The sequence below is a fragment of the Pelodiscus sinensis genome, chromosome 8 (genome assembly GCF_052426305.1).
Source record: "Pelodiscus sinensis isolate ZL-2025 chromosome 8, ASM5242630v1, whole genome shotgun sequence".
In the NCBI taxonomy this organism is placed as follows: domain Eukaryota; kingdom Metazoa; phylum Chordata; order Testudines; family Trionychidae; genus Pelodiscus; species Pelodiscus sinensis.
This window is the reverse complement of record NC_143059.1, coordinates 19602758-19625746: the sequence shown is the minus strand read 5'-3', so window position 1 is coordinate 19625746 and position 22989 is coordinate 19602758. Positions and strand designations below refer to the sequence as shown.

At 44.3% G+C, this 22989-nt stretch overlaps 1 long non-coding RNA gene across 2 annotated transcripts in view; it reads right to left on the bottom strand.

The window, feature by feature from the left end:
- Positions 1-22989, bottom strand: part of LOC142830381 (uncharacterized) — a 98722-nt gene that overhangs the window by 34265 nt on the left and 41468 nt on the right. The window lies entirely within an intron of this gene.

The following is a 22989-nucleotide window of genomic DNA, read 5'->3' as shown; positions in this document are numbered from 1 at the left end:
AAATAAGTGTTTAGAACTTATCTTAAAAAAACCCAGGTGGGTTGAGTCTTGAGACAAGAAGACTGAAGAGAGACCTCCTAAGTCTTGGACTATGTTAGGGGCTATTATAAAGAGAACTGAAGGTGGAAGCAAAGAAAAAATTTAGACATTGTAATTTTTCCTAGTTGGGGAAGTCAGAATATAGAATTTCCACTATGTTTTCATCCAAATTGTTAAAATTTGAAAATTTTGACCAGCACCACTCATTACTACATTCTTAAGAGTTTTGATTTGCAGGTATTCACTTTTAGCTGAGCATGGGCTGACATGCTCTGACAAAACGTGTGGTATGAAAAGAACAAGATGTTATATTCATCCTTCCTCTGAGTTACACTGAATTCCTGTATAAAAAGAATTCCCTTTCCTTAGATGGGGAGGGAGATTTTAATTGTATTTGACCATATCTTGGTAGGGCTTTAAAGAAACCCCTTTCTTCTCAGAAAGTCCTTCTTTCTTTGTAAATCAGAAAAATAGACATTCTTTAACAGTCTGTTCATAGTAAGTGCTTTGCTTTTGTTTTCCTTCCTTACTATTTTAACAGCTGCTTGGTTAAAAGCTCTCCGAATAGCAAAGCACAAATAAAAATACTTAAGGAGAATGCAGTTTAGCATTTCGTGGTCATGTTTATTAAGAATTAAGCCTAACAGAGAGAAAGTTAATTATATGAATGGGATATCCAATAAGCTCTTGTTATTATTAAGACACAATAGCTAATTTATTTAGTCTAAATTAAATCCTTAGACCAACATCATCCCATACATGCAAAATGCCCACCAAGGCCTTAAGAGCTCTAAATCCTCATTTGCAAAATCTCCCCACCGCTCTTTTGTCAGAAGCAAGAATTACCCATCTCAGAGCAGGCAAGTGGTTTGGTCACCTGAGCCCAGTGATTTTGGGATATCTCTGGGGAAAACAGATCTACATGAGTGATCCTGAACTTCCGCAATGCTTCCTTGGACCCTGCACACTCTGGGTTTTGTAGGAGTGCAGGGTATGTCTACACAGCAGTGTATTATTCCAAAATAACAAAGAGTATGTCTACACTGCAAACCATTATTTTGAAATAATAGCGAGCTGGAAGACTTCTTACTCCAACTCCTGTAACCCTCATTTTACAAGGAGTACGGGAAGTCAAAGGAAGAATGTTCTTCCTTCAACTTCCTGCTGTGTAGACAGTGCCAAAAGCTGAATTAAGCTATTTTGACTTCAGCTATGCAATTAATGTAGTTCAAGCTGTGTAGCTTAACTCAACTTTTGCCCTGCTGTGTAGATGTGCCCCTAATGAGCACCTCTTCAAGCTTCCTTTTGACCTGTCTCCTCCTCATACATACTTGGGTACATACTTGGGTACAGGGCTCATGATTTTCCGATTCCAAAAAGATTTGGTTCATGTGAAACTGAATCTGAAATTTGGGGTGAATTTTTTCGTGAATTGAAAAAGGCCATTTTAGATCTGTTCCAGACCAGTGACTTGAACCTATGTGTCTTCCATATGTGAGGCGAGTTTCCTAACAGTGAGCCTAGCCATCCCTATCTTCTGTCCACTTTGTGAATGGCCAAGAACATTCATACCAAATTTGTGAAACATTTCCCATCAATCAAAAATATTTTTCATTAAATATTTGTCAAAAATAATGTGCCCTCCTCTACAGGGCGATGCAATAACATGTGTATCTCTGCATATAGATATAATTAAGAACCTGTTCTAGAAAGAAACAATTTGCTGTGCAGAGTACTTGCAGTCTTTCACCTCTTTATATCCCCTCAGCTTACCACCAGGGAATACCACATCTCACTCCCTAAACTCCTGCTGAAAATAACTTCTTAGGAATCAATTAACATAGAATCGTGGAATTGTAGGGTTGGAAGAGGCTTCAGGAGGTCGAGTCCAACTTCCTGCTGAAAGCAGGACCAATCCCAACTAAATCATCCGAACCAGAGCTTTGTCAAGGTAGGACTTAAAATATAAATAGTTTATCCCAGTGGTTTGTACACAGAGAAGGATATGAGGAAAATTAGAGGGCTTATGGCATTGAGAATAGAGTGCAGAACCTTGTGTCCCAAAGTTATAGGAGTAAACCCACTACTGCTCAGGAGACAGCAAAAATCATTATCATGTAATGGCTGTTTACTGTGTTTCTGGTTACAGTCCAGAGAACACTAGTCCATAGCACAAAAATCACCATGACAACTAACACGGACACTGTTACTGGCTGTTTTAGAAAGGCAAAGGATTGAATGGGCATGGTGATTTATCCCTAGAAATGCTCCCTTTACCATTCATTGAGCATTCTTTGTAGAGAGTGTTTGCTATGTGGCTCAAATATTTACCTTTCAACCCTATTCTTGTGGATACTAATGTAGCTGCCCTCGCTTCTAGGATTTAGGTGAATTTGGTTCACAGAGCAGATCAAAAACAATTTCTCTGAGCTTTGAGAAATGTTTCTATTTGGGAATATCCAAGCTAATTTATTTGGTGATATCTCAATTAACATATGAAATCAATGGGACTTTTAATAATCTCAGATATGACTCAATGTAAGTAAATGTGCCGCAATTTGGTCCTTTGATTTTATTTAATGTTTTCATACATAAGAGAGAATTTCATCCTATTTTGTGAGATCTACTTGATTGCAATCAAGAAATATAAAGGTTTGCGGGAGGGACATTTAAAGCCAAGAACTGGCCTTAATAACAAAGGGAATGTGTGGTAGAATCTGTGTTGTCCTGGGAAAGAAGGGAATTTCATTTCTGTGCATATATCAATTTCAGAAGCTCAGTGTGCTACGGAACGTTGTGTAATGATGATTAAGCTATAAAAAACAATTGGGCATTGCCCAAATGATAGTTCCCCACATAATATTTCATGGCAAAGTAACGGAAGTTCCAAAAGCTCCCTTTTGGCTGAGTTGAGGAATATTCCACTTCAAACCTCTTTTTAGTTGGTGTTACACCTATTATTTAGTTGCATTACAGTATGACTCCAGGCCACATCCAACATTAGGGCATTACTGACACTAGGGCTGTGTCTAGACTACATGCCTCTGTCGGCAGAGGCATGTAGATTAGACACATAGGCAAAGGCAAATGAAGCCGCGATTTAAATGATCGCGGCTTCATTTACATTTACATGGCTGCCGCGCTGAGCCGACAAACAGCTGATCAGCTGTTTGTCCGCTCAGCGCGCTAGTCTGGACGCTCCCCTGCCAACATCAAAGCCCTTTGTTGGCAGCCCCGTTATTCCTCGTGGGACGAGGTTTACCGGGGCTGCCAACAAAGGGCTTTGATGTCGGCAGGGGAGCATCCAGACTAGCACGCTGAGCGGACAAACAGCTGATCAGCTGTTTGTCGGCTCAGCACGGCAGCCATGTAAATGTAAATGAAGCCGTGATCATTTAAATCGCGGCTTCATTTGCCTTTGCCAAAATAACAAATCTACATGGCTCCGTCGACGGAGCCATGTAGTCTAGACATACCCTAACAGCTGTACAGATACAGAGGAAGAGAGCCAGTCACTGCCAGGAAGAACTTACACTATAAATAGACAGATAGGTCCGAGGAAGGGAACTGTAGCTGGCTTATCTGCTCTTAAACACATTTTCTGTGCAACAAGCTATTTTCAACCCCAACTCTGTGTATTCTCCCCTTCTTAGACAATAACTTTGGAAATAAAATATTAACAATTTTCAGAAATCCATGGACCAGACTCTCTTCTATGCCAAATTCTTCTTTGTGCAGGCTAACAGGGAGGCTGCAGCTTAGATCTTCTGGCTGGAGCTGTGCTAGCCCCAGCATTAATTAGAGCAGCCTGGGTGCATAGTATTCTGTCAGCTGACAACAGTTTCACAGGGAGCCAGCTTTAGTTTGAAATTGCCATTGAGCACCACACTTCTATCATACTCTCTTCTTGACTCTTTTTGGCCTTACACACCATGACATCAAAGTAATGTGGGGGTCTGTCGATCAAAGACAGCTGGGGGAATACACATCTGAACAAATCCAATTGCTTTTTGGGATTAATAAAAGGGTTTGAATATGGAGGCCTGATCTACACTAGGACTTTATATCAACTTTAGCCCCATATGGTTCATTTTCTAAGTGATACATCCACACTACAATGCCTATCACATCAACCTTAGGTGCTGCTGAAGTCAATTTCAGTATTCCTGCTTTTCATGAGGAGTAATGCTATTTCCCATCTTGCACAGTCAAATTTACAGTAATGTGGATGCAGCATCGCCAGAAAGTCAATTCTATTTGTTGTTGGGAGGCCTCCTGTAGCTTCTGGCTATGATCACTCTGGCCAGAACTTGTGCCTTTACTGTCCTCCTGCTGGGCCTTTCCCATGTGGCCAGCAATGTGAGCCTATTCTTGAGCAAGCAGCACACTACAGCACATGTGGAGATGACTTTGAGTAATCTGACCAACAGTTCAATGACTTTGAGGACTTCTGCTCCCTTGATCTCTAGTTCTCAGGGGCACAGAAGATCACCAGCATGAAGTGTCCAGGAGATCTTGGACCTCATTGAGGGGTGGGGAGATGAAGCCATCCTCACTGAGCTCCAAACTATCAAGGAGAAAGCCAACATTTACAGCATGAGGGCTAAAGGCTATTCCAGGGACCCCTAGCATTGCCAAGTAAAAATCAAGGAGCTGCACTCATCCTACTCTAAGGCAAGGTGGGAGAGGAGACAGTCTGGTGTAGCATCTCATATGTGCTGCTTCTACAATGGGTTGGAAGCAATGGGGAGGAGGTTGGCAAGCTTGTCAGGGTAGTTGTGGAAACATCAGCCTTGAAGACGGGGGCTACGTCTACATTGGCCCCTTTTCCGGAAGGGGCATGTTAATTTCAGCGATCGTAATAGGGAAATCCGCGGGGGATTTAAATATCCCCCGCGGCATTTAAATAAAAATGTCCGCCGCTTTTTTCCGGCTTTTAGAAAAGCCGGAAAAGAGCGTCTACACTGGCCCCGATCCTCCGGAAAAAGCGCCCTTTTCCGGAGGATCTTATTCCTACTTCGAAGTAGGAATAAGATCCTCCGGAAAAGGGCGCTTTTTCCGGAGGATCGGGGCCAGTGTAGACGCTCTTTTCCGGCTTTTCTAAAAGCCGGAAAAAAGCGGCGGACATTTTTATTTAAATGCCGCGGGGGATATTTAAATCCCCCGCGGATTTCCCTATTGCGATTTCAAAAATTACCATGCCCCTTCCGGAAAAGGGGCCAATGTAGACGTAGCCACTGTGTTGGCAGAGGGGCAGGGAAGGAGGAGACTAACCAGCCGGCGACTGACAAGAGCCAGGAGGTATTATTGTCAATGGAGCCAGTCCTCTTCTCCCAGGATGTTTGACAGTTCAGCATCGACCCCAGGGAGGGCACTTCTGGTGAGTTCACAAACTGTCTCTAAATACAGGCAATAGGGTGTGTTCACATGTCTTCAGATGGAGTGGGAATCTCCATGAAGTTCTCACATAGAAATTCTTTAATCCTTCTCATAAGGTTTTTGGGGAGACTAACCTTCTGCCATCCTTTGTGGTAGGACACCTTACTATGCCAAGACACCAGTAAGTGGTCTGGCATCATTGAACCACAAAGCAGTGTAGCATAAGGTCCAGGTTTCTGGCCATATTCAGTCAGCATATGCTCCCGATCACTCAATGATTCAGAGAAGACTAATATCTCACATGTCAACCTGCATGAAGGAGGAAGTGAACGTATTAGCACTTTCCCCAGGAGGCCAAGTGTACCAGACACACAGTCCCGCCTCCCTTGCGGGCAGGTAAGGAATCAGTGTCCCCAGGAGGCAATATGTGATAGATCTGGCATGTGCCAGACACAGCAGCAAGTCAGCTGGTCCCTTCCCCCACTTTCCCACCTGCAGGCTCTTGTTCTGGCTAAGAAAGTAGCACTGTGCCGAGAAGCCATATGTGCCAGACCCAGCATGTGCTGGATATAGCAGAAACCTGCCCTCTGCCACCACCCCCACCTCCATCCTGCCTGCAGGCTCCTGTCAGAGCTTGTCTCCCTTTCCATGCCTGCCTGCCACCAGACTGAGTGCATCCCAATGCTCCCCTAAGAAGTCTGGCACCTGCTGTAAAGTACCTACTTTAAAGCAAACATTTGGCCTTGCATGGAACACATCTCATTTGTCTTTACAGAGACTTTCAGATTAGGGTTAGGGTTAACACAATGTATCTGCTGTAAAGTCTGCCTTTGAAACTTTCCTTTGCTTGAATTGCAGGGGTGAGATGGGGAATTAAAGGAAAACATGAGGAATGTAGGGGCAACTTGTGGAGAGCTACCTGACAGAGTATCAAAAGAGGCCTTGCATAAAACTGCCCTTCGGGGCCTCTCTGATTCACACTGCCCATTTCTGTGCTCTCCTGATTACACTGGTATCCAGCTGCTCAAATTCTCTGGTTAGGCGCTCTGCCTTGGCCCCTGACCCTACCAGATAAATTTCCCCCTTGCTCTCACAAAGATTATGGAGCACATAACATGCTGCCATCACAAAGGGAATGTTGCATTGACTGAGATCCAAACAATCAGGAGACTCCTGAACCTCTCCTTTAAACACCTAAAGGCACATTCCAACACCATTCTGCACCTGTTCAGACTGTTGTTGAACTCTTCCTTGCTGGGTTCAGGTTGCCTGTGTGGGACTTCATAAGCCATGGGAGCAAGGGTAGGCTGTGTTGCAAAGGATCACTATAAGCATTTCCACTTCTCTGACTCTGTCTGGTTTGGGGGAAAAAAGTGCCAGTGTGCATCTTTCAGAAGAGGCAGGAGTTCCAAAAGATGCAGACATCATGCACCTTTCCTGACCATCCAACAATTATGTTGATTATATAGCCCTTGTGATCCACGAGCTCTTGCAACACCATGGATGTGTACACTTACAGTTGATGAACTGGCAAGGTGTTCAGGGACCAAGATGGGGATGTGCATGCCATTTATAGCACCACTGAAGTTAGGGAAGCCCATTGCAGCAAAGCCATACAGTATGTTGTCCATGATTCCTAGAGTCGCAATCCTCCAAAGCAGAATGCTATTGATAGCTACTTGTATGACAACAGCCCCAACCGCAGATTTCCCCACTTTGAACTAATTCCTGACTGAGTGTCTGGCATGGCAAACTTCCTTGGGACAATTGCCACATGCGTCTGCAAGATCAGAGTGGGTCTTCTGTGGGTATCCTGGTACCTCGGGGCAGGTGCAAGCCATTTGCAGAGTTCCAGGAATGTGATCTTCCATATGCAGAAGTTCTGCAGACATTGCTGATTGTTCCATCTCGCATTACAATGTGGTCCCACCCATCTGAGCTTGTCTCAAGGCACCAGAACCGGTATTGCCAGAGGACTGACTGGCAGCTGTGCTAGCATCAGTGCCCAGCCTTGCCTGAGCAACACCTCCATGCCATTCTGAGCTTTGTCCTCATCCTCTTCCTGGTGGAGCAACATGTGATGCTCTCAAATTACAGTGGCACCACGTGGCACACCACAATACACATGAGCATGCATGACAATGCTTTCCTGCAAACTGGGCTGGCAGGGCCTTCATTGTGCCACAAACTGTTTCCCCTGTGGCTACCCTTTTAAAGGCTACAGGGGAAGGGAAACTATAGGGCTGTGTCTACACTGGCATGAATTTCCGGAAATGTTTAAAACGGAATACTATTCCGTTTTCAGTTTTTCCGGAAAGGGAGCGTCTACATTGGCATGCTGCTTTTCCAGAAAAGCCCTTTTTCTAGAAAAGCGTCTGTGGCCAATGTAGACTTGCTTTTCCGGAAAAGAGACCCGATCGCAATTTTCGCGATTGGGGCTTTTTTCCGGAAAAGACTACTGGGCTGTCTACACTGGCCCTTTTCCAGAACAGTGTTCCGGAATAAGGACTTATGCCCGAGTGGGAACAGAATAGTTTTTCCGGAATAGCGGCTGATTTTGTACAGTAGAGCATCGTTGCTTTTCTGGAAATTCAAGGACCAGTGTAGACAGCTCGCAGCTTATTCCGGAAAAGTGGCTGATTTTCCGAAATAAGTGGCCCAGTGTAGACACAGCCTAGAAGTCTGAGGGGTGTTGACAGAGTATTCACCAGGGCATCTGTGAGAAGCCCTGGAGGCCAATTATTTCAAAATAACCACAGCTGCACCATCCACACACACCCTATTTTGAAATAACTATTTCCAAATAGGCATTATTCCTCATGAAAAAGGACTCATTATTCCAGAATAAGAATTATTTTGAAATAACGGGCTTGCTGTGTAGACGCTCACCTTGCTATTTCAAAATAACGCTGCAGTATAGATGTGCCCTAAAGGTTTAGGTGGAAATAAGCAAAGCGAGGATTTAGGTAATGTTACAGTCAATGTTTGGGATAAAAAAATCAGCAACTATAGATTGGTTTGATGTGATGTATTTTCTTCAATGCGACATCACATTCATTTCAGAAGAACAAGAAGCTGGGTTGGGAAAGTTTACACTGCTTCTGCCAAACTGATTGTGCTCTGCAAATCACAAGAAAACTATGGTCTTAATGGCCATCATTCTGGCATCTGTTATCCTCACTAAATTCACTTTAATTTTTTTTATAAACATATAGGCTACACCTACACTACAAGGTTTTTGCGCAAAACCGTCCATTTTTGTGCCAAAACCAGCGAAGCATCCACACCTCAAGCGCGTTTTTGCGCAAGTAAATTGGCAGAACAGAGGGCTTTTGACGGTAGAGTTATTCCTCTCCCCACGAGAAATAACTCCTTTTTGCACTACAGGTCTTGTGCAAAAAGGCAGGTGTGGGGGGTTTCCCAACTTTCCCAACCCAGCTTCCAGAGGGGGTTTTGCACAAGAAACCATTATGGGCAAAAGCACAGGTGCTCTGATGGCCATTCTGTGAATAGCAAGCAGAACATTCTTGAAGAAGAATGTCCATGCAGTGTGGACACTCTCTTGCACTAGAGCATATCGCTTTTGCAATGCGCTTTGAGGTCTGGATGCCCTTTTGCACTAGAAGTTTTTGCGGAAGATCTCTTGCACAAAAGGCTTCTTGCACAAAACCCTGAAGTGTAGACAAAGCTTATAAGGTACTTTTATGGCCTCATCACCATCTGAACACTTCATAATCTTTGGTACATTTATCCTTACAACTCCTTTGTGTGAAAGTGGAAGTACAACTGTTATCCTGTTCTGTATGGGGAATTGAGGTATAGAGAGGATGACTTACTCAAAGTCCCACAGAAATCTGTCAGAGCAAGGAATGCAAGCCGTGTTTTTCAAGTTCCAGGCTAGTGCCTTACCACTGGTCCCTTCATCTGTCTTGGGCTTTGTCTGCATTTACATGTTCTGTCAAGAAAAACTGCCTTTGGACAACAAAAACCTCCAACCATCCACACTATAGCACAACAAATGTAACAGAAAACTTTCACTTCCACCAGGGACTTTTGTCTGTATGCTGTCAAAGTCATGTAGTATGTACCAGACAGGTTTTATTGTCTAGTTTATTGGACTCCAGCATGTATCCCACTGTGCCCTGATTAGTCACCTTGAACTAAGCTGCCTTTCAACCATGTAGGCTGTGTCTAGACTGGCAAGTTTTTCTGCAAAATCATCTGATTTTGTGGAAAAACTTGCCAGCTGTCTACACTGGCCGCTTGAATTTCCGGAAAAGCACTGACGATCTCATGTAAAATCATCAGTGCTTTTCCGGAAATACTATGCTGCTCCCATTTGGGCAAAAGTCTTTTTCCAAAAGACTTTTGCGCAAAGGGGCCAGTGTAAACAGCACAGTAGTGTTTTCCGCAAAAAAGCCCCAATCGCGAAAATGGCGATCGGGCTTTTTTGCAGAAAACCGTGTCTAGATGGGCCACGGATGCTTTTCCGCAAAAAGTGCTTTTGCAGAAAAGCATCCTGCCAATCTAGACGTGCTTTTCTGAAAATGCTTTTAACAGAAAACTTTTCTGTTAAAAGCATTTTTGGAAAATCATGCCAGTGTAGACGTAGACGTAATGTTTACAGGTAGAGAGATTCTTCCTTCATACCTGCAAACCCTGGGAAATTTAAATCCATTTCATGTGTCTGTGGCCCACTGTGTGGTGGTCCTCATGGTATGTACAGTTGCATTTCTCAAGCCCTGTGTACCAAGGGGTATGAGGGTATGTCTCGACTAAATGGCTCCATCAACTAAGCCATGCAGATGAGTTTACTAGACATAGGAAAATGAAGCGGCAATTTAAATAATCTGCTGTTTGGCGGCACAGTGGGACAGTCTGGACAAGGGAAGCCTTTGTCGACCGCTCTGGTAAACCTCATTTCACAAGGCATAACAGAGCAGTCAACAAAGGCTTCCCTTGTCGACCATGGCATGTCCAGACTATTTAAATCACTGCTTCATTTTCCTATGTTTAGTAAACTCATCTACATGGCTTCGTCGACGGAGCCGTGTAGTCTAGACATACCCCGAATGAGACACTCTACAATGCAGCGTCAAGATCAAAGGAGCTCTGGCAGGCCTACTACATGGCAAATGAGGCAAACAGCCGATCTGATGCTGCATACGAAACATGAGAGTTTTATAAAGAACTGGACAACTTTCCAGGAGGGGATCCCTGGATCAAACTCAAGGTCACTGTGGTTAGTTCTCAGAAGCGAAAAGAGCAAGAAATACTTGCCCTGGATACACAACAGACACAAGTTGATGAAGAGACTGAAAAGGGCCAGGAGGTGAGGGTCAATCTGGAGGCAACCTGTGCACCCGACACAGAGGAATTGTCTACCGATGTTTGTGAGGACACTCAGCAACTTATCATTGAAGAGACATTGTGTGTGGAATCAATGGAAGGGATACAGGGTATGTTACTATGCAGAAGGACAGGGGTGATGGCTGAGCGGGCTGTGTCAATGCAGGGCAGGATGGAGGTGGTACCTTGGTGGGCAGCTACAGTGCAGACAGGCCAGGTTGGGGGCTGAGTGAATGGTGAACATCAGTGGCCATGTGAGGTGGTTTATGCAGCTAGGGAGGGAAGGTGACAGTTCGGGATGACCAGACGCTGTATTTCTGTGTGGCCAAGCACAGCATTGATGTACGCATGGATAGCAATAAAATCTTCCTGGGAAATGGTGTTGAAGATTTGCCTGATGTACTTATTAATTTTGTCACGGGGATTCCAAAATAGGGCTGCCTTTGTCCCAACCTATGGTATGACACTTTCCCAACCAGCCCTTAATGTGCTCTGCCAGGACCAAGGTGGCACAGTTTCGCTTCATAAGGACTGGGGAGCCTCCCACTCACCTCCAAATACTCAGCCTGGGTGTGCTTGTTAACCTTCAGCAGAGATATTTCAGTGATTGCAGCCTGTGGCAAGTGCAGGATAATCAAAAATTGTTTCCTTGTACAAGTGCTGCACAATCGCAGTCCGTACTTTTTTGGGAAGTCATAATCAACTCTCCTTCCCCCTAACTTCACCTCCAATTTTAAAAAACCATGGCTATGTCTAGACTACACAGATTTTTCGAAAAATGTAGCCTTTTTTCGAAAAAACTTCACCTACATCTGGACTGTTGTCATATTCTTTCAAAATTAAATCAAAAGAACGTGGCAGTTTTTTCAGCAGTGGTAAACCTACTTATATGAGGAAGAATGCCTTTTTTCCAAAGAGCTCTTTTTGAAAAAAGGTGTTCTTGAATGCAAACAGGGCTTTTTTGAAAGAGAGCGTCCAGATTGCCTAGGTGCTGTCTCTCAAAAAAGTAGATCACTTTTTCAAAAGTCTTGTGGATGTCTAGATGATCTCTTTCAAAAAGGCTTGTTGTCTAGATGTACTCCATGATAGAAGTATCCACAGAGATCTGCTTGCCTCCTGGATGATCCAAGACTGTGGGAATTTTTTTTCCAGGGCTATGTGTCCTAGAGAACTGTAACAATCTTTTTCATGAAAAGTACAGTCAGTATATTGTTAATAATCACTTTTTGGCGGAATCAGCCATCTTGAACACCATTAGACAGAGTATGCCAACTAAGAAAAAAGCCACAGCCATGGGATGATTTGGTGCAGGATTGGTTGGGCCACACTTCTGCTCAGTCAGAGAAAAGAGAACATAAATGAACTAAGGAGAGGCCTCAAAGAGCTATGGAGAGAGAACAAGGAGCTAGGGAGAGTGCTAGGCTGAGAGATAGGCAAAGGGAGCAAAGAATTAGGGAGAGGGAGCTGAGAGCACAGAGGAGGCCAGAGACAAGATAGGGCCAATGAACAGACAAGAACACTTGTTCCAGCTCCTGCATAACCAAAATGGCATCCTGAGGAGTGTAATACACATGAACAACAATAGAGACCATAACCTAAGATCTCCATCCATAATTGTTTTCCCAGCAGTACTTCTACTTTCCACACAGAAACATAGAATCCTAGGTCTGGAAGGGTATGTCTACACTACAGCACTAATTCGAACTAACTTAATTTGAATTAGTTAATTCGAACTAAGCTAATTCGAATTAGTGCATCTAGACCTATAAACTAATTCGAATTAGCAGTTTGCTAATTTGAACTAGCATGTCCACACTGAATGGACCCTGAACCGAAGTTAAGGCTGATCGGAAGCAGTGCCAGTAGGGCATCAGGTTAGAACTTAAAGTGTGGAGCTGCTGTCTCAGGCTAGCCGAGGGCTGTGCTTAAAGGGACCCAACCCCCACCCCGGACAGACAGTTCTCAGGGTTCCCCGCTTGCTTGTCTACCTCGATGAGGGACAGCTAAACAGTCCTGTCTTGGAGTGCCCTGAGTGCCCACACTCGGCCATCAGCCCAGATGCACTTGCTACAGGCTGCCATCCGGGGGGGGGGGGGTCAATCGGGGGGCTGTCAGAATCGAGGAGACCCTGTAGGAGAGCTTCCACCCCAAGAAGCCCACAGAGCCACCCCAGTCCTCCGCATCGGGAGCTCGTGCTTCATTACTCCCTCACCTCCTTCCACTTACCCTTCCTTAGCCCCCCTTCCTGATGTAAAAAATAAAGGACACGTGTGTTCAAAAATAGAAAATCTCTTTATTTAACAAAACTCGGGATGGTGGGGGGATTAACCTCTGGGGAGACTGGGAAAAGGAGGTGGGAGAGGGAAAGAGAGAGGATGGAAGAGGGGAGGGGGAAACCTGGGAGGAGGGAGCTGGCAGGGGGAAGCCAGGGGAAGAAGGAGGAGGGGAAGTATAAAACTATGGTACGCCCACATCTTCAGTACTGTGTACAGATGTGGTCTCCTCATCCCCGAAAAGATATTTTGGCCTTGGAAAGGGTTCCGAAAAGGGCAACTAAAATGATCAGGGGTTTGGAACAGGTCCCATATGAAGAGAGGCTAAAGAGCCTGGGACTTTTCAGCTTGGAAAAAAGGAGACTGAGGAGGGATATGATAGAGGTCTATAAAATCATGAGTGGTGTGGAGAGGGTGAATAAAGAAAAGTTCTTCATTAGTTCCCATAGTAGAAGGACTAGAGGACACCAAATGAAATGAATGGATAGCAGGCTTCAAACTAATAAGCGAAAGTTCTTCTTCACAAAGCAAATAGTCAACCTGTGGAACTCCTTGCCACAGGAGGCTGTGAAGGCTAGAACTATAACAGAGTTTAAAGAGACATTAGATACAGTCATGAAGGTTGGGTCTAGGGAGTGCTATTAGCCAAGAGGTAGGAACGGTGTCCCTGGCCTCTCTTTGTGGAAGGCTGGAGATGGATGGCACGAGACAAATGGCTTGGTCATTGTTTTCGGTCCATCCCCTCCGGGGTAGCTGGCATTGGCCACTGTCGGCAAACAGGCTACTGAGCTAGAGGGACCTTTGGTCTGACCCAGTACGGCCGTTCTTATGTTCTAAGCTCAGGGTCAGGGGGCTCACTGGACCACCTTGATTTTCATGCAAACCTGCTCTTGGGTTTGCATGTGGCCTTTGGTGGCCAGGCTGGCAGCTATCCTGCCCTAGACGGCCACTTTCCTGTGCATAGTGCGGAGGCCGTAGACATTGGAGGCCTCCACCCAAACCTGGATGAGGTCCACGATCTCCGCACTAGACCAGGTGGGCACCCATCTCTTGCGGCCCCGGGCAGGCTCCTGGGAGCCGCCAGCCTGGTCCCGGGAAGAGGCGGAGGGCTGGGTAGCAGCAGGTGGCTGGCTCCTGCCGTGCCAGGGGCAGGGTCTGCTGGCTGGGTGCTGGCAGGCTTGCACCTGGCACGGGCACCGTAGCCAGACCTTGCCCCTTTATGGGCTCTGGGGCTTGGAGGGGGGCAGAAGAGTTTCCCTGGTTGTGCCCAGAGTGGCCACCAGTGCAGGCTGGGAAGGGCTAGCCTCCCACTAGTTCGAATTAAGTGGCTACATAGCCCTTAATTCGAACTACTTAATTCGAACTAGACGTTAATCCTCGTAGAATGAGGTTTCCCTAGTTCGAATTAAGGGCTCCGCTAGTTCGAATTAAGTTCGAACTAGCGGTTTGCCTGTGTAGCGTCTATGAAAGTTAATTCGAACTAACGGCTGTTAGTTCAAATTAACTTTGTAGTATATACATACCCGAAGAGACTTTAGGAGGTCATCAAGTCCAACTCCCTGCCCAAGACAGGACCAACCCCAACTAAATCATCCCAGCCAGGGCTTTGTCAAGCCGGGACTTAAAAATCACTGGGAATGGAGATTCCACCACCTCCCCAGGTAACCCATTCCAGTGCTTCACCACCCTCCCAGTGAAATAGTTTTTCCCAATATCCAACCTAGACCTCCCCCACCGTACCTTGAGATCCTTGCTCCTCATTCTGTTACCTGTCATCACCAAGAACAGGCTCTCTCCATTCTCTTTAGAACTCCCCTTCAGGTAGCTAAAGGCTGTTATCCAATCCCCCCTCACTCTTCTCTTCTATAGACTAAAAAAGTGCCTCTCCTTGTAAGTCTTGTGTTCCAGCCCCCTAGTCATTGTTGCCCTGTGCTGGACTTTCTCCAGTGCATCCACATCTTTTCTGTAATGGGGCATCATCATGCATGGCTGCAAAGGTGTAATTATACATCTAGCAACCAGGGCTGGCTTTAGGAAGTGCGGGGCCCAATTCGAACCACTTTGGCGGATTTTTTGTTGAGCAAAAAAAAAAAAAAAAAAAAACCGCACCCACACAACAAACCACACACAAATATCACATCAGAAGTAGATCTGATCAAAACATTTGAACATTTAAAAAAAAGCCATCATTTATTACGCAAAATTTTACACAAAATTAAATCAGTTGCCTTAAGTGTAGGTCAAATATTTTCAATTGCAAACTATCCAATTTTTTCAATAAAGTTTAAAGTTTGATTTTTAAAAAGTTACCAGAGGGCGTTGCAGTTTTCTGTTACATTGATTTACTTTTTAAATAGCAAAAAATTGAGTCTTTGTTAAGAAAATGTCAATTCTGCGGTCAAATTCCAGGTCTTAGTTATTTCAGCACGAATGATTTCACTAGGTAATATGGTACCTCACCACCATTGCCTCCTTTGCACTGCTCTTCAACTCATTGCCTGCATGGTGAGTCCAAGATCAGTCTAGACAAGATTTTATCAATGATTTTTGCTCTAGCAATAACTGAGACAAGACAAGGACTCTCAATTGATTCTAGTCAGCTCTGCCTTTAAACACTGGCATATGTAAAGTGTCAGATATAATTGAGGACTCCCAAATAGATTCTACACCACCAGAAATAAAACCTGTTTCCATCTTTTGTGACTTTCAGTTAGATGTGACACACTATCCTCTGCTTAGTGTTCAAGTTATGGTAGACCCCAAGCCAGGTCATATTAAGTTCAGGTCTTTTAATCATACAATATGAATAACAATATTTAATTCTCCCAACTCCAAGTCTTAAGTGAATTTCAACCCAAAAGAGCCAAAATTGATCACCTTGACACAGCAAGTGTGTCTACTGATCTCTGTGGCAAAGTAAGTTGTCTATATAAATAACGTCTGTTCCTGAAGCCTTTTCCAACAGTTGATTAACACATGGCAGTAGATAGCTCAGGTGGAGTTCGAACTAGGGTGGAAATGTAGACAACCGGAGTTGCAAATGAAGGCTGGGATTTGAATTTCCCGGGCTTCATTTGCATCTCACCGGGTGCCGCCATTTTTAAATGTCCGCTAGTGCAGACTCCGTGCCGCGCGGCTACAAACGGCACAGACTAGGTAGTTCGGACTAGGCTTCCTATTCTGAATTACCGTTACTCCTCGTAGGAAATATTTCAAGTAGGAATAAGGGATCTTCCGGAAAAGGCTTTATTTTCCGCAAGATCCCATCTAGACTGGCGCTTTTCTCCAGCAAAACCCCGAGCCAGAAAAAAGCAGCAGCCATGTTCATGCAAATGCCGCGGGGGATATTTAAATCCCCCGCGGCATTTGCAATTCTGACTGTTCTCATTAGCATCCCTTTTCTGGAAAGGGGTGCCAATGTAGACACAGTCCAAATGTTTTGAGACTCATGGTAAAACAATGGAGGAATTCTTGTGAGCATTCTTGTGAGCCCGTGCTTTGCCCACAGTACAAATAAAAGCAACAACAACAATATCTTCTCCACTAAACATCCTAAAGAGATACTGCAAATGGTGAACTGAAATCAACAGCTCCTGATATGAACAGGTATCAACCTAGTTTTTCATATTTGAGATGGGTTACCAGGAATCATATATGACAACATGAAATCTTTCCACTCTCAAGTCAGCATATTCACAAAGCACCTATAATTTTGATCCATTTATATTTTTTTTCTCCCAGGGGCAACTGACCCCTCTAGCCTCCTCACTACGCCACTGCCCCCCCTCCTGCAAATCTATCATCTTATGCATGTGCAAGATCTATGAGAGCCGTCCCATGAATCTGCAGTTAATGTCTGTGGTGCCTGCTTCTGGGTGGTGTCTCTATGCTGCCACATTCACCTCCAAAGAGGGGGCTTCCCAAAGCAGGCCCTTGCTGCTGACCCCCAAGGCATCCACAGGTCTAGTCTCCTTTCAATGGGCTCACTTCCCAAGGCTCATTGATCTTGGATCTGGCTTCCATCCCCTCTCCAACCCCCATCAGAACTACTGTGCACTCCTGGCTTAGGAAAAGAATAAACAGGAGGATTGGAAATTAACCCGCCCAGTCTCACGTCCCCTAGGGAATGAGCCTACATTAGGCCCCAGCTGGAGTATCATGTCCAGTTCTGGGCGCCACATTTCAAGAAATGTGGAGAAACTGGAGAAAGTCCAGAGAAGATCAACACAAATGATGAAAGGTTTAGAGAACATGAGATATGAGGCAAGGCTGAAGAAATTGGCCTTGTTTACCTTGGAAAAGAGAAGACCAAAAAGGGATATGAGAGCAACTTTCAACTTTCTAAAAGAGTATCATAAGGAAGAGGAAGAAAAATTGTTCTCCTTGTCCTCTGAGGTTAGGATGAGAAGCAATGGGCTTAAATTGCAGCAAGGGAAGTTTAGATTGGACATTAGGAAAAACTTCCTGCCTGTCAGGGTGGTTAAACACTGGAATAAATTGCCTAGTGAGATTGTGGAATCTCCATCACTGGAGATATTTAAGACCAGGTTAGACAGACACCTGTCAGGGATGAGATAGGGCAACTCAAATTTGGAAGCCCCAGGGGCCACACTGATACTTACAGAACATGCTGAGGGCCTCAACTTAAGTGTGGTTGCATAGGCAAGCAAATATATACAAATAGCTTCTCTCACACTGACAGGCATGAATACAAAGATTAAGGCAAGACTACACAACACACAGGCCCCATTTAAGTCAGTTCTGCTGATATTAATAAAATGCAATATTTACCCGATTTCTACCCATGTGACAGCACTTTTCATGAGCAATGACAGTCCAAGAATTTAACTACTAAAACACATATCAACAGAAGATCATTACACTGACTACTTTTTTGTTTTGGCTCCCACTCGCCAGCCCCGTGTTGATCTCCACATAAATCCACACTGCACAAACAAACAAACTGTCCGTGGTCAGCATACCAAGTTATTAATAAATATTTTTAAACCTTTACCTTTTTTCTCTGCTGCCATGTCTCCTCTTCTTGCTCCATCATCTCCTCTGGTGCCTGCTGCCCCCCAACTCCTCACCCTCCTCTGCTGTCCTGACTCCTGCCCTTCTCACTGCCCTCCTGCGACCTGCCCCCCCTCCACCAGCCCTTCTCTCCTCCCTGTGCCCACTCCTCCAGTAGCCCCACTCTGCTCATGTGAGCTACCCCTTCTCATCCCCTCTTCTAACACCTCCCTTGCCTCTCTCCTCTGGTTCTGGTCCCTCCCCTGCAGGTGTCTGCCCTTCTGCTTCACCCCAAAATCCCCTGGCACCTGCACCTTCCCTTAGCCCTGCACCCTCCTGGTGCCTCCCCCTTCCCTTACTGCCCCTGCCCCCTTTGCCCTCTTTTTCCCTGATGCCCACCCCCTCGCCACTCTCTGCCCCATTCCCCTCCTGCCCCTCTATGCCCTCACACATGCCTTGCTCCATCCCCACCTTTCTCATGCCCACCCCTTCTTTCAGCCTTCTCCCAGCACCTCCCCCTCTAGCTCCCTTTCCTTCTCTTCTCCTCTCCCAGCATCACCCTGTCCCCTCTCCCACTGACACCTTCGCTCTTGCCTTTGACCCCCTGGCATTTGTCTTTCCTGCACCCCTGTCTCTTGATGCCTTCCCCCCCGCCCAAGCCCCTTCTCCTTCCACCCCTCCCCCTCCGCCCCTCTGCCTCCGCCCAAGCCCCTCACCTCCACCTAAGACCAAGCCACTTCCCTTCCCTTCCCCCCGCCCCGCCGCCACCGCACAAGCCCGTTCCCTACCTTCTGCCTTCCACGTTGCAGTTGCGGAACTGGGGTCTCTGAGGCGCTCAAGTAACTCCCAAGAAGCGCAGAACCTCCAGGGAGCTACCAAGGGACTTTGTCACAGTACCCACATGAGCTATGTATATGGAGACAATATTTTTTTGCCTTTTTTACAAGTGTATACTGAAGTAAAAAGAAGTTAGGCTGCTGGTGCACTAATACTATTACCTATCATGCTGGCCAATATTGTCTTATGGTTTCTTTGTATTCCTCAATCTGCCTGTATTCACCTGACATCTCTTGTTTTATACCTAGATTATAAACTGCTTGGGACAGGGAACATCTTTTTATGCTGTGTTTGTATTGCATCTATTACAACAGGGGCCTCACACCACAAGTTGATTAGTGGAAGCAGCAGTAGTATATAAGAATCTGCCCAATCAGTCCTCTGTTCATTATATTATCTCCCTGATAGCTGCATAACAAACTGAATACTGAAGCTTTGCAGTTTGTTATGGTTGCTTTATATATCTTGCTTTTATCAATCACTTTTTAGATTTGTAAAGGTAGAGAGAATGTCAGCTATATGAAACTTTACTTTTCGAAAACGTAGGAACTAATGGATTTGCTATTCGTTTTTATCATAAAAGATAACTATGCAGCTGAAAAACTTTTATAGAAAAGGCTTGGCCTCTGTTTTCTTCATCATCTTTTCATTAATATTGTTATTATTTTACTTATAATCATTCTGATTTTGGAATGTCAAATAACAAAAATGCACAGTGCAGAATTAGATATCATGATCTGATTCACCCCTAGCTAGTTTATAGTGTAACCCCTTGGACTATAATGGAGTCACATGACCACAAGACTGGAGTAACACAGTAGTAAATCAGGCAACACAAGGTAGTGAGATAATTGAAGCATTTTTGTTTGGATTCAGTTAAGTAGCTTTAGTTAATATGGGAAATTCTGGTTTGGCAGCACCAGAAACTAATGCTTGAAATGACTATCTTCACAGAACAGATACAACACAGACAGTCACAACACACACCGCTGTGTTTGTCCTGCTAAGATGCCTCAGTCTTGGTCTAGGTTGGAAGATACAGCTCTAGGGTAGAATAGGTAGTCAGTTTCCAATTCAGTACTATATATCTCTTCTTTATTACGATTAAGACAGGTATCAATTTGTTGTGGCTACATGCTCACTAGTAATTCAGTCCACAAATTCATTTCCTTACGTAATCAACAATTCATTTTTGTCTATTACCAGTCTGGGTTGAATTATGACTATGAAACAGTCACCTAGATGTGAAACAGACCTGTAAATTATAGATATACTTGCATGGAATTGGACCTCTCTTAGGGTATGTCTACACTACCCTCCTAGTTCGAACTAGGAGGGTAATGTAGGCATACCGCACTTGCAAATGAAGCCCGGGATTTGAATTTCCCGGGCTTCATTTGCATAAGCGGGGAGTCGCCATTTTTAAATTCCCGCTTGTTCGAACCCCGTGTAGCGCGGCTACACGGGGCTCGAACTAGGTAGTTCGGACTAGGTTCCTATTCCGAACTACCGGTACACCTCGTGGCTTCATTTGCAAGTGCGGTATGCCTACATTACCCCGCTAGTTCGAACTAGCAGGGTAGTGTAGACATACCCTCTGAGACTTAGCTCATTTCCCCTTCTTTGTTAAAGTGATAAACACTCCCCTTATATGGAAGAAGAAGGAAGCATCTACTAACACACTGTACAAAGTATCAGAGGGGTAGACATGGTAGTTTGAATCTGCAAAAGCGATGAGGAGTACTGTGGTACCTTATAAACTAACAGATTTATTGGAGCATAAGCTTTTGTGGGCAAAGACCCACATCTGACAAAGTCTGTTAGTCTATAAGATGCCACAGGACTCCTCGTCACACTGTACAAAGTTTGCTTTTTTCCTCCTCTTTATTGAGGTGCAAATTATGTGTGGGCAGATTTTCAACAGTATAAAAATAAGGAGGGCAAAAAGAGATGGCATGCTCAGCCAACCAACTTTTGCAAATATATAATGGGCAAAGTACTTGGGATTTGAGTGGTGAGCAATGAACTGCTTATTTTACAGCTTTACTAATAATAAATTAGTTGTTATATCAGTTTCAGTGAGTATCGGACAGAATGCAATTTGCTTACAATTTTTAAAATTACCCTAAAGCTTATTTCAGTCCAGCCCTGTGGAATATTAATCATCACTACATTACATTAGTCAGAAAGAGGCATTGGAATTTATTATCACAATTTCTAATTATAGGTTATAGACTTGCATGGAGATTGAAAGAAAAACTCCATATTATTAATTAGCATTAATAGTAACTCAGTGGAGAGAAAAACAATGTTGCCAATAGGAGATTTTACCCTATGATGCTCAATAATATAAAACTGACTAAAGCAAGATATAAAAAATTATTGTTCAGTGATAAGGAACTGAGTCATTTATTTGTGAAATATAAGGAGAATTTAACTGGACTAGAATTTAGTTTGATGGAATGAAAGGCGTTTCATAAATGTTCCAAATCACTTTACAAACCAATGAAAAATAAACATGTAGACTTTACACAACAGGTCAGACGCTTAAGTGATGTAAATTATTACAGCTATGTTGCAAGCACAGAATGCAGCTGCCCATCTGCGATCTGCTCTGTAGGTCTCTCTCTCTCTCTCTCTCTATATATATATAATATGACATACACAGACACATCATGGCTGTTAGAAACATTTTTAATATGGAATGTTGGCCAGAATGCACAGTGTATTCCTTACTGTTTTTTAAAGATCTGATTGAGCCAAAGCCCACTGAAGTCCATTAGAATCTTTCCATTATCTTCAGTGGGTTATAGATTAGACCTTAAAAAGAACCATGAAATTTTTCAAGGAAGAAATTACCTTAGGGAGGAAAAACTTAAGTTAATGTCTTATCCATTAAGTAGTGTTTTTATCAGGGTACAGACCGTCCTCGCTGTAAGTTCAAGATATGTTCCAAAAAACTTGGACTTATAGTGAAACAGCTTAAAGCGGGGAATTCTTTTCCTGTGGCTAACTTCCATTTGTGCAAATTGTCATGGTTTTGTTGTTGGGTTTTTTTTTGTTTTGTGTGTGTGTGTGTGTGTGTGTGTGCGCGCGCGCGACTTCAGGGCAGGGAATGGGAGGATTTACAATGCATCAGTTCCTACAAGCGTCAATGACTTTAGTGTGAAATGGATGTATACCGGGGTGACTTATAGCGGGGATGCCCTGTAGCACCCTCCCCTATCTCCTGACACCACACTAAATATTCAGTGCCTGGAATTAGCTAATGCAGAAAGGAAGTTGAATGGGATGGGCCTCCAGAGCCTGTTTTCTTACTCTGAAAAGAAGCAAAAAAAAAAAAAGTTGAATGGGATGAGCCTCCAGAGCCCTCGGGAGTGACTATATTCCATACTGGGTCAAAAAGGTTAACCCCACACCTATGGGTAGAGGGAGTTCCGCCCCTCTGACTGTACCAAGCATGTTCAAAGTGCTGGCCCAGTATAAACGGAAGCAGCTCAGCATAGCCTGGCCGGGAAACTGGAGAGGGAGGACTTGAGGTAGGAGCTCTAGAGGCAATCGGCCAGAGAACCTAGGAGTAATTCAGTCCACAAATCATTTACTTACATAATCAACAACTCATTTTTGTCTATTACCAGTCTGGGATGAATTATGACTATGAAACAATCACCTAGATGTGAAACAGACCCTGCATGATCTACTTGCATGGGATTGGACCGCTCTTAGAGACTTATGCTCATTTTCACTCCTTTGTTAAAGTGATACTTACCCCTCTTATATGGAAGAAGAAGAAAGCATCTGTAACACACTGAACAAAGTTTGGTGTTTACTTCCTCTTTACTGAGGTGCGAATTATGTTTAGGGAGATTTTCAACAGTATAGAAACAATATAATTAATAAGGAGAGCAAAAAAGATGACACGCTCAGCCAAAGGTATAATAGGCAAAGTACTTGGGATTTGAGTGGATGTGGCCTCAACAATGCCAAATAAAGAGAAATAATCACTTCTCTAGATGTGCTGGCAATGCTCCTCCTAACGCACCCTAATATGCCATTAGCCTTCTTGGCTACCGGGGCACACTGACTCATATCCAGCTTC